Consider the following 14,582-nt stretch of genomic DNA (forward strand, 5'->3'; position numbering starts at 1 on the left):
ATATCAATAATGTAAAAAAGAATGAGAAATGTGTAAAAAGGTATAAGCATTTAGACACACTTTCGAATCCGTTCCTGGAACAAACCAGTACTGAGCAATGAGTGTAAAAGGTTTTTGCTCAAGGAAACAACGACTTTTCCCTGATAGGGTTAGAACTCATGCGGTTAGTGATCATTAACCACACGGCCATGCCGCCATCAAATACATTTATCTTGTACATGTACCGCACTGTAGAATGTATATAAACGTTGCTTCACCTCTTATCAACTACAATATAATTAATTTACCATTAGTCCATTGTGTGATACCTTGTAAATCAACAATGGTATTTACATATTGATATATTTGACGTGATTAAATGTTTAAACTTGTGAAATATTTCATTAGCTCACAGATAACCTAACCTTGGCAAGTCAAATGATCAATATTTTATTTAAAGTCCTCTTTTCCAATATTACTAGATTGAATTAACCCGTGCATACTATCTAATTATAATTTATCTAATGATATTAAAGATGTGCAAAATATTTATTAATCTGATTATAAGGACGATGGTTGCTATCATAGCTTTATAATGGCAGTATTAATAACTGGCAAATTCATGTATCTATGAAGTTCATTCTACTATAATGTTTTATCAATTCCAAAAAGTGCCAACATTCCTACAAGCATATCTCATGCTTAATGCTTCAAGCAGAAAATCATTGTCGTCTATAGAGTGTGTACACTACTCTGTTCCATTCCTTCCTTTGTCAATTTAATACACAAAACCTTCATATAAAATGAATAGTGGGTCTCACTGATGATTGCTTTATTCAAACCATGCAAAACGGAATTATTTCAAACAAATTCCGATTGAAGAGCAATCCATCTGAAAAGCATTATTATTGACACTGAGCTGCTTAATATGTCAATAAATGCTCTTATTTGTTTGATAGATATCAGATATGGTGCCTGGTATAATAATATCTGAATAAATTATCAAACATTTAATTTACAATATATCTAAGTACAAATATATATATTTCTATACTTATTAGTTTGTTCCAGTCGGTGCAAGTGGGCAAGGGAAGATTGAACTGTCGTTCATAAACAGGTTCAATCAAACCGAGCCAGTAATAGTTTTAATCTGGTACTCAAGACTTTAGTAATGTTTTAAACAGCACAAAAAAGGCAATCGATGGTTATTCAACACTTCACATGTAAATATCATATTAATGAACCTTGGATAACATTTGATTCGAAATGTTACTTTGATATGCTGTTTTACATTATTATGACAGGATTTAAACATAACTTTGCATATGCCAATTGCAGAAACAGTGGAAGTAACATATTCACATTTACAGTGTTTCATATAATTGAAGGTAACATGATTTCTAACCGATGGACTGATTTTTCTCGTTTTGTTGTGTCATTTGTTTTAGGGGAATCTATAAATTTTCGGCAAAAAATACAGTCTTTAAAACGGACATCCAGTAATTATTATAGTTTGATTTAGTTTTTTAAAACAACATAATGATTTCTCTTTCAGGCATTAAATACTTTTTCAGAGACATTCATCGTTATGGCTATACGTCCGGTTGGAAGCATTGAAGACATCATTGGTTTAATGAATTGATGTGTCTGGCATCTATATTGAGCTTTTCCATAAACAGTTTATGTGATTTATAAACTGCGTTTTATATTTGTTTACTCAGCTATCCCATCTGTGTCAGGTTGATGTTTCACAGGTGGTTTTTGGTCAGCTTTAGAATGGATGTTAAAGCACTTGTTTTAATCATGATTGAGAAAAATTGTTATCAATATCTGTTTAAGATCATAAATTAGTTTAAATATAGTTAAAAAGGTTTGCGCCAAGCAATTTCAGTACCGATCATAAAATTATCATAAATCAAGTATAGCTTGAGCATTATAAATTTTGCTACCCGGTGCAAATGCGGACTCGAGTAATCAAAATAAATAAATCATTTATTACAAATTGCTTACTGTTTTATTGAAAACACATAAATAATAAATTACTTTATAATAAATGTCTCTTTAAATGCATTAAGAATAAAGAACAGTTCTAAACTGAATTCTCGTCAATAACGGGATACAAAATTGAAATACACATTTTCCCATTTCAATGCAGTTGTACTTTTAATACTTTTGTAAACGTAGCCAAGTATATACAAACAAACTTCACAACAGGTAGGTATCAAGGTTGTTATTCCGCTAACTTTATGTGTGATTGTACTTCACGATACTCGAGTGTATATCACAAAATAAACACTACATGGACAAAACAAATAAATTGTTCATAAGTAAACGTAGACTGTATGAAAAGATTCATTTTTTGTAATTGAAAACAAGTCATTGTGAGTTTAAAACATTGCTCAGGGCTGTCAGAAACATTTTCCATAGAAATAAACCCAGACTTAATCCGTCATATGAATATTGTATTATATGTTATTTATGATTAGAATAGCACTTTATCGAAATTTGCCATAAGACATCTACAAAAAAGCAATGTTCTATCTGTTACTTCTTGAATGATCTTTTCATCTTTGAAATATCTTTTATCTTTTTTTTTCTTCTTACTTTTCAAAAATGTCTGTGTGATTTGAGTTTTAAAGTCCCATAAAGTCCAAATGAATTTCATTTTTATCGTCAAAAAGCTTTTTGTTTTTGATACTATAATACAGTTTCCAAAGAGGTACCTATTGGCCATGAAGGTGATCGCTTGCCTGTATTGGCAATATGAACATTTAAAAGTGATTTAATATATATATATATATATATTATGCTACTTTTGTGACATATTATCTCACCTTGAGTGCATTTGTACAACATTATGAAACGTACGATTGCCCTTTCAAAGAAGAAAATGCATTCAATTCTGAGGCTTAATACGCCTTAAAGGTTTGCATGTTTTACGAGAAGGAAATTATTTAAATATTATTGTTAGTCGACGATTTTAAAACCTTGATATTAAAGTATAAATGGCAAGTACTTTCAAGGTTGGTTCAACATTCTTACCATACCAGATTTCGTTCATGCTACCATAATCAAGTCCAACATCATTAAATACATTCAATCAAAATGATATAACTATTTATACTAAGATATTTACATAAAAGAAATTGATATCCATCTTTATAAATTGGTGAGCCTTTTCCCTTACACTTGAAAATAAAAATGGGTTAAATCAGAAGATAATGGTACAGATTGTATATTTTGTAATGATGCCAAAGTAGTTAAGTACTTCACATTTTTGGTCTTGGCTTGCTAATGTTTGTTATAATTTGTCGGGCGACTTTTTTTGGATAAATTCTAAGTGAATTTAAAAAGGAATTATTCTTAGATTATCTCGTTTTCTAAAGCTGTAATAGAAAATAAAGGTTATGTCACAGTAACATTTAAGTGTAAGTTTATATGTTAAAATCATAATTAACAAAGGTCTACATATTGATTTTTTATAAGAATATTGTATTACATATACAATGTATATATTAGGATGAATATATATCACTCAAAGACCATATATACATGTTTCTTACTCCTTTTTTATCAAATCAGTATAGTAATGATTAATTCAAAAATGTATATATATATATATCAACAATGTAAAAACGTCGTTAATGAAAAATGTGTAAAAAGGTATAAGCATTTAGACACACTTTAGAATCCATTCTTGGAACAAACCAGTACTGAGCAATGAGTGTAAAAAGTTTTTTACTGAAGTTCTGACGGGATTTGAACTCATGCGGCTTGTGAGCCATGTCGCCATCAAATTACATTTTATCTTGTCCATGTACCGCACTGTAGAATGTATATAAACGTTGCTTCACCTCTTATCAACCACAATATAATTAATTTACCATAAGTCCATTGTGATATACCTTGTAATCAACAATGGTATTTACATATTGATACTTTTGACGTGATTCAATGTTTAAACTTGTGAAATATTTCATTAGCTCACAGATAACATAACGTTGGCAAGTCAAATGATCAATATTTTATTTATAGTCCTCTTTTCCAATATGACTATATTAAATTTTAACCGTACATATTATCTAATTATAATTTATTTAAAGATATTAAAGATGTGCAAAATATTTATTAATCTGATTATAATGATGACGGTTGCTATCATAGGTTCATAATGGCAGTATTAATAACAAGCATATGTAATGCTTAATGCTTCAAGCAGAAAAGCCTTGTCGTCTATAGAGGGTGTACACTACCCCGTTTAATTCCTTTCTTTGTCAATTTAACACACAAAACCTTTATCTATGATTTTGTAAAGTTCGATCACTCACTGACCCAATTGATGAATGATTGATTAAATGAAAGACCAAGTTCTCTTTAAACAAACTCAATCAGAAAATAAGGACTTTATTTTTTGCCAAAGGCAGTCTTTGGAGTCCTCCTGGGCTCCTTGCCGCTGGCGCTTGTTGCTGGGTCGGATGGGGGCTGCGTTCATTGAATGCCGCCTTTCCTTGTCGATCTTGTTTATCATATTTTAACATTTCTATTTTCCTTTTCTCCTTTAGAACATCAATCTAGCGAAAATTTGTACATTTTATCATTCAGTATTTCATTATGCAAAATAAGATATTTAGTAATGGATTAATGTATTACTGATCTTCCGCCAATAATATAAATACCAAAGCACGTAATTGATTCGTTTAGGTACAGCACGACAAATCTCTTAATTTGTGAATGTACCCATGAAATGATGATAAATGCTTAATAATAAATCAAGTTAAAATAATGACGTCATTATATGTAACGAACATCAACAGTCCCGCAGAATATAAAATATATTTTAACATATTGCAATTTCAACTGACATGTTTTACATTTAACAAGGTGTGTTTTGTGTCTTTTAAGTTCGAAGTATATTTTTCTTGTTAAGTACATCTTTATCAAATAAACCTTGGTATTATTTTAGTGTCGAAAACAAATTAAACAACAGAGTGCTAATGGGCATTATATAGTAGTTGTTTCAGGGGATTTCATTGAATGTTATTGATCAATAATACATCTGTAATCAATCAGTAACAATATTGTCAAATAGATTACACAAATAACCCCCTAGGATTTCTCTTTGATACTGTTTTGATTTACAGAATGTTATTGTTATAACGCAAACAATACTAGAAATAAAAATATCACATTGTACATAATTATAATTTGTTTAATGATCACAAATTTATTTACATTGTTTCATTTATTTCCCTTGAGGAAAGGTACATATTGAATTAATCCTATACAATGCTTTTGATTTCATTATTTGCAATAATTTAATTCTATCTTTGCCCTATCGTACATTTCAGGAAAAAGCAGGGACGTACGTATAACAACAGAACGTTTGAAAGTTACTTTGATTGTAAAATCTTAAAGTTTTTCTCTAAAAATGTCTTCTCTAACGTATTTCTTATAGATTTATTTGAAGAAGATTTAATTGGTTCGAAGAATCGACCAGGTCATAAGCAATATTTTCTTCGCAAAAAACTCTGTAAAATGATACTAGCTGATATAAATTCATTTTTGAATTTTCAACAATATGACTTTGGTCGCTATTTTGGTATTGGAGTTTGGAATATAGATAAAATGAAAAGTGGGTCTTTTAGTGTTGTTATATTTTCGGGATCATTGATGCCAGCACTATTAAGTGTTGAGAATTGAGTACCGCTCAAGCCGGTGCTAGGGGGCGTAAGGGATGTTGCACTTATTCATTATCCCTCATGTACAGACTCAATCAAACCGAGTCTGCAATTCTCTTGTAATTTTGTTGTGATTAATGCTTCCGAGGGATCACTTTGTTTCCAGAATTTTTTTCTGATGATTTTTGCTTTTTTCACACCATGCATAACGGAATCGTTTCAAACAACTTCCGATTGAAGAGCAATCCATCTGAAAACCATTATTCTTGACACTTAGCTGCTTAAACTGTCAATAAATGCTTTTATTGGTTTGATAGATATCATATATGGTGTCTCTGGTATAATAATATCTGAATAAATTACCAAACCAAACATTTAATTTACAATATATCTTAGTACAAATATATATATATATATATATATATATATATATATATATATATATATATATATATATATATATATATATATATATATATATATATATATATATATATTTCTTTACTTACAAGTTTGTTCCAGTCGGTGCAAGTGGGCAAGGGAAGATTGAACTGTCGTAAATAAACAGGTTCAATCAAACCGGGCCAGCAATAGTTTTAATCTGGTACTCAAGTAATGTTTTAAACAGCACAAAAAAGGCAATCGATGGTTATTTAACATTTAACATGTAAATATCATATTAATGAACCTTGGATAACATTTGATTCGAAATGTTTCTTTGATATGATGTTTTACATTATTATGACCGGATTTAAACATAACTTTGCATATGCCAATTGCAGAAACAGTGGCAGTAACATATTCACATTTACAGTGTTTCATATAATTGAAGGTAACATGATTTCTAACCGATGGACTGATTTTTCTCGTTTTGTTGTGTAATTTGTTTTAGGGGAATCTATAAAATTTCGGCAAAAAATACAGTCTTTAAAACGGATTTTCAGTAATAATTATAGTTTGATTTAGTTTATTTTAAAACTACATAATGATTTCTCTTTCAGGCATTACATTTTCAGAGACATTCTTCGTTATGGCTATACGTCCGGTTTGGAAGCATTGAAGACATCTTTGGTTTAATGGTTTGGGCTGTCTGGCATCTATATTGAGCTTTTCCATAAACAGTTTATAAACTGCGTTTCATATTTGTTTACTCAGCCACCCATCTGTGTCAGGTTGATGTTTCACAGGTGTATTTTTGGTCAGCTTTAAAATGTCTGTTAGTGCACTTGTTAATCATGATTGACAAAAATTGATATCAATATCCGATCATAAATTAGCTTGAATATAGAAAAAAGGTTTGCACCAAAAGTGTACTGATCATAATATAATCATAAATCAAGTACAGCTTGAGCGTTATAAATTTTGCTATGCGGTGCAAATGCGGACTCGATGAATCAAAATAAATAAATCATTTATTACAAGTTGCATACTGTTTTATTGAAAACAAATAAATGATAAATTACTAAACTTTGTAATAAATGACTGTTTAAATGCATTAAGAATAAAGAAAGTTCTAAACTGATTTCCTGTCAATAACGGGATACAAATTTGAAATACACATATTTCATTTCAATGCAGTTGTACTTTTAATACTTATGTTAACATAACAAAGTATATACAAACAAACTTCACAACCGGTAGGTATCAAGATTGTTATTCCGCTTACTTTATGTGTAATTGTACTTCACGATACTCTAGTGTCTGTATCTAAATAAACACTACATGGACAAAACAAATAAATTGTTTATAGGTAAACGTAGATTGTGTAAAAAGATTCATATTTTGTAATTGAACAGCAGACATTGTGAGTTTAAAACATTGCCGTAGAAATAAACCTAGACTTAACCCGCCATATGAATATTGTTATCGAAACTTACACCAAGGCATCTGTTGTCCTCAAAAAAGCAATGTTCTATCTGTAAGCTTTAAAGGCCCATCAAGTCCAAAAGTTGATATTTTTTTTATCATCAAAAGTTTTTTATTTTTGATGCCAGGATAAAGTCTCCAAATCCATTGCTCCCTTTGCCTTTTCTGGCAATCAGTACAGTGTTGGAAGTCAACATAGCATTTTATTTATGCATTATGCTTTCTTTATTTTAATTTTAATTTCATAACTATTTTCTTCTCTTGTTAAACATTTTACATGCCCTTAAACCATGTTTACAAAATTATGAAACGTACGATTGCCCTTTCAAAGGAGAAAATGCATTCAATTATGAGGCTTAATGCGCCTTTAATGTTGTCCTGTTTTACGAGAAGGAAATTATGTTAAGATTACTGTCAGCCCTTAGACGATATTAAAGTATAAATGGCAGGTTCTTTCAAAGTTGGTTCAACATACTTACCATACCAGATTCCTTTCATGTTACCATACTCGAGTCCAACATCATTAAATGCATACAATCAAAACGATATAACTATTTATCATATAAGAAATTGTTATTCAACATTATTAATTGGTGAGCATTTTCCCTTACACTTGAAAATAAAATTGGGTTAAATCAGAAGATAACGGTAGATATTGTACATTTTGTAATGATGCCAAAATGGTTAAGTACTTCACATTTATCGTCTTTACTTGCTTATTTTAATAGTTCATATTTGTCGTACAACTTTTATAGTTCGACGCTTTCTTATTCTAAGTGAGTTTGAAAGGGAATAATTCATTCTTAGATCATTTCGTTTTCTTAAGCTGCATTAGAAAATGTACGACGTACTTGAATTAAATCATTTCCCCGCTATTGAATTAGTTTACGAATTTGTTATGTATAAGTACCATTTATGTGTTAGTTTATATGTTAAAATCCTGATTAACAAAGGTCTACCTGTTGATGTGTATCAGAATGTAAAACGTGTTCATTGTATATATAAGGATTAATAAATACATTCACAGACCATATACATTTCTCTTCTTCGTTTTATCAAATCAGTACAGTGACGATAATTTAAAAGATATTTATACATGTACGAGAATATATAGACAAGTTAAAAACGTCGTAAATGAAAAATGTCAAGGAAGTAATAAGCACACTTTCGAATCCATTCATGGAGCCAACCAGTACTGAGCAATATGTCTAAAGTTTCCTGCTCAAAACCAACGACTTGTCGCAGGCGGGATTTAAACTCATGCGCTAGTGATCATTAACCACTCGGCCATGCCGCCACTTTAAATACAATTTTGTCTCTTACATGTTTTGCACTTCAACTCTTATCAACTACAATATAATTAATTTACCATTAGTCCATTATGAGATACCTTGTAAATCAACAAAGGTATTTACATATTGATACATTTGACATGATAAAATGTTTACCCTTTCGCTGCCAGAGGATTATAGGATTATTGTTTTATTGATCACCTATTTGCCAGAGGGTTTTATAAGAAATTACTATATTATTGATTAATATAATTATTATTATTTGTTATTAGTATCATAATAATCATATATGTTTCCAAATCTGTTAGTATAATTGTAATTATTGTCGATGGTATAACTTTCTTTATATTTATTATTATTTTTATAATTATTATTTCAATTAATTATTATTACTATTATTATTATAGAAACGGCTAAAGCCGTCCATATTGCAAATACGCCGAAAATAACAGGGACGGCATAAGCCGTCCCTATGGCAGTGAAAGGGTTAAACTTGTGAAATATTTCATTAGCTCACAGATAACCTAACCTTGGCAAGTCAAATTGTTAATATTATATTTAGAATCCTCTTTTCCAATATGGCCATCTTAACCTTTCTATTTTCTTTGCATTCACCTGTAGAATATAAATCAAGTTAACGAAAAATTATACATTTTATCATTCAGTATTTTATTATTGGAAATAAAATATGTAAGAAATGGTCCAATGAATTACTTATCTTCTGCTAATAATAAAAAAGTAAGAACATGATTCGTTACAGTACAGCAGACAAGTCTCTTAGTTAGTGAATGTGCCAATGAAATAACGAGAAATACTTGATAATAAATCAAGTTAAAATGATCACGTCATTATATATAACGAACGCTATCAACAGTTCCGCATCACAAAAAATTATTTACCATATTACAATTTCAACTGGCATGTTTTACATTTTTTCTGTGTATTTTGATCATTAAGTACATCTTAATCAAATAAAAGTTTGGTATTATTTTAATGTCGAAAACAAATTAAGCGACAGAGTGCTTACATTAAAGTAGTTGTTTTAGAGGATTGCATTAAAAATTATTGATCAATAATTCATCTGTAATCAATCAGTTACAATATCGTCAAATTTGAAATTATACAGATAACTCTTCCCTGAGGATTTTCTCTTTGATACTGTTTAGATTTACAGAATGTTATTGTTATAATGTAAACAAAACTAGAAATAAAATTATCACATACATAATTTGTTTAATGATCACAAATTTATTTACATTGTTTCATTTATTTCCCTGGAGGAAATGTACATATTGAATTAATCTTATACAATGCTTTTGATTTCATTATTTGTAATAATTTGATTCTATCTTTGCCCTTTCGTACATTTCAGGAAAAAGCATAGACTTGAGTAAAACAACAGAACCTCTGAAAGTTAGTTTGATATGTTTTAGGCATGGAATATTTTAATTTGCTTGTAATATTTTCAAGTTCTCATTTCTCTAACAATGTCTTTTCTAACGTATTTAAAGATGTCATTAAATTAGTTCGAGAAATCGATCAGGCCTTATGCAATATTTTCTTCGCAAATTGTTTTTTTTTTTAATTGATATTAGCTGATATCAATTCATTTTGATTTGAAACAGAATGACTTTGATCACACCTTTGCTATTGGATACTGGAATATCGATAAGATGAGAAGTTGGGTTGCTTTATTTACACAATGCAAAACGGAATTGTTTTAAACAACTTCCGATTGAAGAGCAATGCATCTGAAAAGCATTATTCTTGACACTTAGCTGCTTAATCTGTCAGTAAATGTTCTTATTGGTTTGATATATATATCATGTATGGTGTCTTGTATAATAATTTCAGCGAAATTTACCAAAAACATTAATTTACAATATATCTAAATACAAATATATATAGACTTTAAAGTTTGTTTTCAGTCGGTGCAAGGTGGCAAGGGAAGCTTGAACTGTCGTTCATAAACGGGTTCAATCAAACCGAGCCAACAAAAGTTTTAATCTGGTATTTAAGACTTTAATTATGTTTTAAAACAGCACAAAAAGGCAACTGATGGTTGTTTAACTTCACATGTAAATATTATGATATTTATGAACCTTGTATAACGTTTGATTCCTAATGTTATTTTGACATGATGTTTAACATTTATTTGACCGGCTTTCAAATGGTTTAAACATATTAGGTTTAGCTCAGTTATAAAAAGCCTATCGTTATAGGACCTACACTTAAAACCACTTCCTGGAACAAATATGATTCTGCTAATAGTATGTGAAAAGATGTATAATACATAAAACATTCTTTTGTAGCCCATTATTAAGACATTATTATTGTCGTTAGGCATGAATGTTAACTAAAGGGGTTTTTGTAAGTTTGCACGAAAAGTGTTTACTGGTCATCATAGAAATGTAAATCAAATTTACTCAAATTAGAAAAAAACGATATCCCTAAAGAATGACCAAAACAACAAAACTGAAAGTTTTGCAGACTCGGTTTGATTAAGCCTGTTCATAGACCGTACTGGAAAATGCAAGTTCCTGTCCACCACCTCTAACACCGGCTTAAGCAGAATTCAACATTTTAAAATGAGAATGGTGCAATTTCGAATTAAGAAACATCTGCACTTTATTAATCTACAAAATATCACATATCAAAACAATTCAGTTTTAGTAATGAAAAGGTAGGAAGTATTTCAATGAATTATAAATGCCAGCTACTTGTTGATTTTTTTCATTTCCTATAAACGATAAAAAGTTTTGTTTAGTTAACACGACATATTTAAATATCAAAATAAATACGTTTATGTGATTTAAAGGATTTTATTTTATTTTGTCATAGTACATAGCTTTATCGTTTTTGTAATGACAACCTAAATAAATTGCTTTTGAAAACAAGTTTTGAAATCTTTTGAAAACCATTTCGTGACATGAAAACTTATATTCACAACCACGCCGTTTAATCATTTCCCTTGCACACAGAGGATCTAATGTTTAGCAATTTACTTTTATTAAATGAAAATGAACGGTAAGGTCTAAATGCATATGGTGGTGTGTTAAGTTTCTTCTCAATTTATTTTTGGCATCTTTGATCTTATATTCTCTGATGTCTGGCATCTATATTGATCTCCTGGTATAAATATACGATTTCTAAACTGAGTATTTATGTGCACGTACTCCAATTTTGTTTATATGGTAAACAGAATATAACCAGATTGCAGATTGTGTTCATCCTTGTTTGTTTGTTTGTTTGCCAATTATGAGAGGAGTGTAACATGATGATTAGATCACGGCAATGTCCACGATATCCTTTAAGGGCCCATTATGCCTCAGAAATGATTTGATTTTTATTTCTCAAAAGCGGTTTTATTCGTCATTGGCCAGTTACTAAAACCATCTTTTTAAGCTGTTGCTTTTTTGGCAATAAGTACATTTATAGCGAATGAGTATTTTGTATGACAGTTAAAATACTATTTTGTTTATATTTTGCTACCATTGTGACAAATCATTTCACATTATCTCTTATTTCTTCAGATAAAATTATCTAACGTTCTTTAAAACCATTATTTTAACAGTATAGTATTCATGTTTGCCATTAAAGAGGTAAGATTTTATTGGTTCATAATGTGCATTTAAATTTCCTTTAAAATCTGCAAAATCAGGCTTCATATTATAGCCATTATAATTTAGAATTTACTAAACCGATTTCTATTCTTTAAAAGTTCCCATTAGTAACAAAAGAAGTGTAATTAGGTAAAATAGTGTCGAAGTTTAATGTGGGAACTGATGCTTTATTGGAAGACATTGTGCAGTTATGGGTTTTAATTGCTTAGACCTTATAATATCGAAACACTTGACCTATTTGAAAATTTGTAAATTAACTTAGTTGTACGACAATTGATTTTATTTTTATTTTCTTCTTATTCTTTATATTTGTTAAAAATTATAATTTGGATTCTCTTTTTTAAGTTTAATGTAGCCCAGCAGTTGCAATGTACACATGACTTCAAACAGGAATCAATGTTATTAAGAGTACTTTCATATTTTAGCAAATTGTTTTTGTAAACTTATATACCTTTCTCGTCATATTAAAAAGCATTTTTTGTATGTCTATACATTTTTTCTTGTGACTATAACAGTTGAAATTTCTAAAATGTGTATGAATAGAATTATGAGTGATATAACCATTATGTAGACTTAAAGGTACATTATGTCTTAGTAATCAATTTTTTAGAAATGTCAAGGATGTGTATAATAATGTTTAAATAATGGATTTAGAGCATATTTGATGTTTAACAACTGAAGTAAATATTGCTGAACGTGCAGATTTGTGTGGTAAAGGTAGCAAAAAGTAAACAAATGGTATATTGTCTTCCATACAAAATAGCCAACAGTTCTACTTTAGTTACTGTTGCAAAAGAAAATCCATGTATATGGGAAATGAGTATTACTTTGAACACTGTAACAAGATACCAAATATTTAAATGGTTTTTTTTGAGAAATAAAATTTCGAACGCAAAATGTGCCTTTAAGATATCGTATAAAATATCCTGTTAAGTTGCAGGGAGAATTTCTAGTACTGTTTTGTTTTGAGATAGTATACATTAATTATAATTTATTTTAGCAGTCCCTTTAATAATAAATGTCATTATTACCTGATCATTTTCATTATGTATTTTTCATGTGTAAACATGATCATGTGACATGTTTTATTGCATTATATGTTATAACTAGTATAAAATGTCGCATAGTTATATTTACACATAAAGATATATAATATGATTATATATATTTGCACGACGAGGTATTATGTAAAAGCTTCAAATAAAAGTATTTTCACTTCTGTTCTGACCTAACGATTGTAAATATTATAGATAATTACAATGAAAAATCAAAAAAAAAGTATTGTTCTTTTTCTTTTTTTCAAACCAGTTTTGTCATGTATGCGGGAAGGGTATATCAATATTTGCATCCCTTTTTTTCTTAAAATCCCAATTTTAATGGGCCATTAGTCCCCCTGTTTTTTTAACTAAATTAAATCACCAGAAGTATGATTTAAAACACAAATCTGTGAGACTTCTTTTTAAAATAATTATTGGGCGAAAAAACCCTGCCCCCTGAAAAAATTACAGTACAGGGGCATCCGTTTTTTTTCCCATGTTTCGATTTGGGAATTTTGATATGTACCCAATTTAAAAACAAATGTTTTTGTTTTTGTCCCCCGCAAAAAATGTTTGCGCAAAAAAAACTATATCGGGGTTTTTTTTTTCTTTGCGTAAAAATGTCTGTATCTAGAAAAAGAGTTACTAAAATCAAAATGTTGAAGGTAGGAAGAGCAAGCAAATTTGCAAAGATTTCAAATTCGAGGACAGATAATTAAAAAAGAACAATGTAATTGATACAAACCCTTTTTATTTGTTTACATAAAATGTTTCCATTATCATTCTCATAGACCATGTATCATAACAGAAAAGGGTTCACACCTAAAAGTTCATTTGGTTTATAAATCATAAAGTGTACATCATTTAATATACTTCTGCCTATAAATAGAATAAGGTATTTAAGAGCTAAGCTGAAGAAAGACGGCTTAGCCCAAATGCTTTAGCAAATAATTTTTTAATAATAGGGTACTTATGCTGACATTAAATCAATATAAAAAGCTTTTAAGACAAATATATTGAATCATCTATTTGCTTTACGAACAAGGGTTTCTATTTATATTACATAAATAGTGTAATAGATATAACTGCAAACGACAGCAAAAAATT

Source organism: Ruditapes philippinarum, unplaced genomic scaffold (assembly GCF_026571515.1).
Source record: "Ruditapes philippinarum isolate M1 unplaced genomic scaffold, ASM2657151v2 ctg702_1_1_1_1, whole genome shotgun sequence".
In the NCBI taxonomy this organism is placed as follows: domain Eukaryota; kingdom Metazoa; phylum Mollusca; class Bivalvia; order Venerida; family Veneridae; genus Ruditapes; species Ruditapes philippinarum.